At 42.9% G+C, this 6,327-nt stretch overlaps 1 long non-coding RNA gene across 1 annotated transcript; it reads left to right on the top strand.

Annotated features, from left to right (window-relative positions):
- The first annotated feature begins 3,541 nt into the window (after positions 1-3,541).
- LOC111836489 (uncharacterized) lies at positions 3,542-4,800 on the top strand. Its single transcript, XR_011989736.1, has 3 exons — positions 3,542-3,633; positions 4,468-4,556; positions 4,635-4,800. It is a non-coding gene; the product is annotated as an uncharacterized lncRNA (long non-coding RNA).
- The last annotated feature ends 1,527 nt before the right edge of the window (positions 4,801-6,327 follow it).

Here is a 6,327-nt window from a genome sequence, read left to right as displayed (position 1 = left end):
TCACAGGCTCTGTTGATGATAACCCTAGTGAAGTCCTTGCCCAGCAATGAGCAGTGTTATACCCCTGTAGTTGCTGCAATCTATGTGATTGCCCTCCTTTTTCCAGATAGGGACAACAAATCCAAAATCCATTCGGTTGGGATGACAGCCTTACGACCAGACTAAAGAAGCTCGCATTGGATACCACAGATCCCTGTGTCCTTCCCTACCCCCACCTGGTTCACCACCTGTGCAATCTCAGTGAGATTGGATGTTTCACAGCCAATCAGAGGATCAGCCCCAAGAACCATGGACCCAGAGATATCCAACCCTAGTCAGAGGATAATCCTTAAAAAACTGCGGTGTCATCCATACGGACTGTTCTCTCACTTGCCCTGACTGTTACTCTCCGAGAAACAGGTTTGGTGCATAATGTTTCAGTTCCTCTATGAGCAGGATGTGGGTCACTAGACCACAAATAGTATGTCATTTGCTCACAGATTTCTCTAACAAACATCTCCTTATCTGCCCTCAGTGCCCTCGCAGCCATCCTTTTATTCTTGCTACAGACTGCATTTACCATCAAGCTGTGTGCTGTGACTCTTCTCAGTAATAACCAGGATGCCCTGTGAGATGAAACACTTCCTTTTGGAAACACTGGCAAACCAACACAACCATCAGTATCCTTCACGGTTTTATCACAGAATGTGTCCCACATCACATTAGGATCAGCAGTCTCAGAAATCTGCAAGTTCTTCCTGCAAACTGCCTACAAACTCATCAGAAATAGTCTGATCTTGGATTCTGGCCAGGTCCAGCCTCATTCTCCTAGTAGGGGGTAGCCTACTGAACCTAAGTTGAACAGGTCTGTGGTCAGAATTCACAAATTGGGCACTTATGTAGATGTTGCAGTTCTGCAGTTTCAACTCTTCTGGGAATGAGGCTCCTGAGGACTTTCCCGCATCCTCTTCATAGTATGTTCAAGATTCCTGTGAACAGCTGTAGCAGAGCTACTCCCACAGAGAGCAGAAAAGAGTCCTGCACACTGTCTTGTAGCTATGTGAAGTTTTTTTATGGTGGTTTGAGTGCCAATCCCACCACCAAGCCACAGATTTTTCTCTGCAAGTTGGAGGACTACTTGCAGGAGCGAATGCAGTTTAACATTATTCGCAGGACACAACAATTAAAAAAAATAAAACAAATCATTATAATGCAAATCATTGAACATGTAACTTTACTTACAGCATATTTGTCTATACTATATCATCCTACACAAACATGACGGGGACTGCAGCTGTATGGTGTTTTATACTAATCTTTAATTTACCGTATCAATTGTGACTTAACGTTACCCAGTCAAATACACTGCTCAAAAAAATTAAAGGAACACTTTTTAATCAGAGTATAGCATCAAGTGAATTAAACTTCTGGGATATTGACGTAGACAGTTAAGTAGCAGAGGGGGTTGTTAATCGGTTTCAGCTGCTTTGGTGTTAATGAAAAAAACAACAGGTGCACTAGAGGGGCAACAATGAGACGACCCCCAAAACAGGAATGGTTTAACAGGTGGAGGCCACTGACATTTTTCCCTCCTCATCTTTTCTGACTGTTTTTTCACTAGTTTTGCATTTGGCTACAGTCAGTGTCACTACTGGTAGCATGAGGTGATACCTACACCCTAAAGAGGTTGCACAGCACAGTCCAACTCCTCAAGGATGGCGCATCAATACATGCCAATTGCCAGAAGGTTTGCTGTGTCTCCCAGAACAGTCTCAAGGCCATGGAGGTGATTCCAGGAGACAGGCAGTTACTCTAGGAGAGCGGGACAGGGCCATAGAAGGTCCGTAACCCATCAGCAGGGCCAGTATCTGCTCCTTTGTGCAAGGAGGAACAGGAGGAGCACTGCCAGAGCCCTACAAAATGACCTCCAGCAGGCCACTGGTGTGAATGTCTCTGACCAAACAATCAGAAACAGACTTCATGAGGGTGGCCTGAGGGCCCGACGTCCTCTAGTGAGCCCTGTGCTCACTGCCCGGTACTGTGGACCTCGATTGGCATTTGCTGTAGAATACCAGAATTCGCAGATCCACCACTGGCACCCTGTGCTTTTCACAGATGAGAGCAGGTTCACATTGAGAACATGTGACAGATGTGAAAGGGTCTGAAAAGTCATGGAGAACGTTATGCTGCATGTAACATTGTTCAGCATGACTGGTTTGGTGGTGGGTCAGTGATGGTCAGAGGAGGCATATCCATGGAGGGACACACAGACCTCTACAGGCTAGACAACAGCACCTTGACTGCCATTGGGTATCGGGATGAAATCCATGGACCCATTGTCAGACCCTACGCTGGTGCAGTGGGTCCTGGGTTCCTCCTGGTGCACGAAAATGCCCGGCCTCATGTGGCAATTAGCAGGTCTGACAGTCAGCACTTTGTTATGTGAGTTTTCAAAACAACAAGTGCTAACTAACAGCATTACAAAGAATTGCAGCATGATTGATAAAAATAAACGTGTAAAGCAGGAGTGGGCAAGCTTATCCAGAAAGGGCCATTGGGTATTTTGGTTTTCACTGCAACTTCCTAATTAGATTACTAATTAGAGGACTGATTGGCTGAAGAGTCCTCACACCTGGGTTTGAACAGCTGACCCATAGGTTATCTCAAAAACTTGCATAGACACTGGCCCTTTGTGGATTTCCCACCCAATGTCTAAAGTGAAACAATATCAAGAACCAAGATAGCTTGTGCCCAACGTGGACATTGGCAAAGAGAAACAATAACAGCAAGTAGAAATTCAGCAGCAGGGATGGACAGAAGCTTACCAGGACTTGTATATATTTAATGAGGGAAATATAAACTAATTAAGGTCCTAAGCAAGTATGACACCTAATGCATATGTAATTTATATGAAAATTTATAGGAAGCCCCACATTGGGAATGGGAATTAAATTATTTGGATATGCAGGCTTCTGACCACTAGATGGAGACAAGAAAAAGTAAATCTTAAATGCCGTTTCAATGAAGTCGATTTTAAAAACGTTATACATTTTTTATTTGTGTTGGGTTCACAGCATTATTTGTAATACAGTGGTACCTCGGTTTTCGAACGTAATCCGTACCGGACTCCGGATCGAATCCTAAAAAAGTCGAGTTCTGATGGAATTTTTCCCATAAGAAATAATGGAAAACCAATTAATTGTTTCCCGGCCCCCCAAAATTACACCTAAATATGTTTTTTTTTAGCATTTAAACACAAAATGAACAGAGTAAAACAAGAAGAGCATTTTTTTCTTAATGGCTTCCAAAACGATAAAGATCTTATCCCAACATTACCCCTGTCCTGCCCCGATCGTCCGCTCCTTCCGTGTGCCACGCCCCCTCAACGTGTGGCATTCCCATGTGATCAGCTGTTTCTGGTTGTTGTCATTAGTCCGATCTGCGGTCCTGGCCCGATCTGCGGACGCATGCGCACACTGGTTTTCCATGTACGTCACTATTTGATTTGCATATTGACTGCCTGACTGTGGCTGTCCGATCTACGTACGCATGCGCGACACCAGCTACACAGTCTAGGTAGAGAAGTAGTTGGTGATCTCTCACCTAGGGATATGAGCTATCTGCGCTGTGTATCCCCAAGTTATACGATCAAAGGTATGTTAATTTATATCTGCTTGTTTCACACGGTGCGAAATCGAGTTAGGTACTGGTATATGTGATATTATTGAATCTGTATAGTTTTCTTGCATAGAAGTTCCTGCATAGAAGTACTGATGTTTGTGCAGCCGTGTCAAATTCGACATCGAAATCTTGATGACTTTGGAGTCAGCTGTGTTGACTAATGAATTGCCATGCAATTCTTTATGTTGATTATTAACTTTTATTATTATTTATTTTAGCCCTGCATAAGTCTCTGCATCTCAGTACAACCAAATCAGTCAACAATTAAGTGAATAATTATTTAAAGCAAGTCCACATTCTGTTTTACTATGCATGTGTATATGTTATGTGCGTTAAAGTTTTTTTTTTTTCTATTAAAGTATCTGAGCTTATCATGGATAAAGGATGCATATAAATTTATTATAAATACAGATGTAGGATATTCTATCCTTATGGTATCCATGTCACAAAAGTTAACTTAAAGCTTCTAAATCGACAGATGTTGTAAAATTAATTTAATGCAGTTTCACCAAAATTCTTTTTTATGTCAGTGATGATATTTATGACAGATGATAGCCACAGGCAGAAACAACTCCAGTGGAAACACCGACACACATAACAAATGCCTTATTTTGATGAGTAATATATTGTCTCATGTCTTTCTCATTCATGGTTTGCCCTACAGATCCAAAAGGTTCCCATATAAATGTATCTTGTACTATTTTTGCTTTTAATGACCTATTAGTTCTTTTATTGAAATACAATGACAACCTTACATGATTTTAGTACAACAGTGTTTCATAATGTATTTTCTTTTGTTTTGTTTAGTCCATCATCTGTGCTCTAGCTCAGCTGACAGGTGTGTCCACACAGGAAGCAGAGAACTTGTTCCTTGCTGGTCTTCAGCACAGCAGAAGGTAAGAGTTGCAGGAAAAGACCTGCAAGGTTAAATGGTGCATGTAACATTAACTGTGTGCTTTTTTTGTCTGTTCTAGTGAGATTGAAGACTTTGACCCGAGAATAACCTGTCAAATGAAAAAGTACGGTCTGCTGTAGGACTGTACATTTTTGTTATTGCTTTTCACTTTTCTAAGTGTTTTTTTTTCTCAAAAGAAAATTTTTACTTTACACTATTGCAATGCAATAAATAATTTATATATAAAACAAGAAATGACTACCCTCATAGTGTTTTTGCTCTTCACTTATTCTTCACTTTCCACAATAAATGAGTTGCACACAACCTGAAGATAAATTGATCTTGAACTTACCACTGCTAATGCTATCTGCACACTGACCTAATATTTTATTATGTTCTTGTATTGCTTAGATTTGCATTTCCAGTATTTCTTCTCTCATTGTTTCATTCCTTGTATACATCTGAGCTATATACACTTCTCAAAAAAATTAAAGGAACACTTTGGAAACACATCAGATCTCAATGGGAAAAAAAGTCATGCTAGATATCTATACTGATATGAACTGGGTGATGTGTTAAGAGTGAAAGGATGCCACATCGTTTGATGGAAATGAAACTTATCAACCTACAGAGGACTGAATTCAAAGACACCCCGAAAATCTAAGTGAAAAAATGATGCAGCAGGCTAGTCCATTTTGCTGAAAATTCATTGCAGCAACTCAAAATCGTACTCAGTAGTTTGTATGGCCCCCACGTGCTTGTATGCATGCCTAACAATGTCAGGGTATCCTCCTAATGAGATGATGGATGGTGTCCTGGGGGATCTCCTCCCAGATCTGGACCAGGGCATCACTGAGCTCCTGGACAGTCTGAGGTGCAACCTGGTGGCGTCGGATGGACCGAAACAATGTCCCAGAGGTGTTATATTGGATTTAGGTCATGCAAACGTAGGGGCCCGTCAATGGTATCAATTCCTTCATGTTCCAGGAACTGCCTGCATACTCTCGCCACATGAGGCTGGGCATTGTCGTGCACCAGGAGGAACCCAGGACTCACTGCACCAGCATACGGTCTGACAATGGGTCCAAGGATTTCATCCTGATACCTAATGGCAGTCAAGGTGCCGTTGTCTAGCCTGTAGGGGTCTGTGTGTCCCTCCATGGATATGCCTCCCCAGACCATCACTGACCCCCCACCAAACCAGTCATGCTGAACAATGTTACAGGCAGCATAATGTTCTCCGCAGCTTCTCCAGACCTTTTCACTTCTGTCACATGTGCTCAGGGTGAACCTGCTGTCATCTGTGAAAGGCACAGGGTGCCAGTGACGGACCTGCCAATTCTGGTATTCTATGGCAAATGCCAATCGAGCTCCACGGTGCTGGGCAGTGAGCACAGGGCCCACTAGAGGATGTCGGGCCCTCAGGCCACCCTCATGAAGTCTGTTTCTGATTGTTTGGTCAGAGACATGCACACCAGTGGCCTGCTGGAGGTCATTTTGTAGGGCTTTGGCAGTGTTCATCCTCTTCCTCCTTGCACAAAGGAGCAGATACCAATCCTGCTGATGGGTTAAGGACCTTCTATGGCCCTGTTCATCTCTCCTAGAGTAACTGCTTGTCTCATGGAATCTCCTCCATGCCCTTGAGACTGTGCTGGGAGACACAGCAAAACTTTTGGCAATGACACATCAATATGCGCCATCCTGGAGGAGTTGGACTACCTGTGCAACCTCTGTAGGGTCCAGGTATCACCTCATGCTACCAGTAGTGAAAC

The sequence above is a fragment of the Paramormyrops kingsleyae genome, chromosome 3 (assembly GCF_048594095.1).
Source record: "Paramormyrops kingsleyae isolate MSU_618 chromosome 3, PKINGS_0.4, whole genome shotgun sequence".
Lineage (NCBI taxonomy): Eukaryota > Metazoa > Chordata > Actinopteri > Osteoglossiformes > Mormyridae > Paramormyrops > Paramormyrops kingsleyae.
The sequence above is the reverse complement of the archived record's forward strand: the minus strand, read 5'-3'. Positions and strand labels throughout refer to the sequence as shown.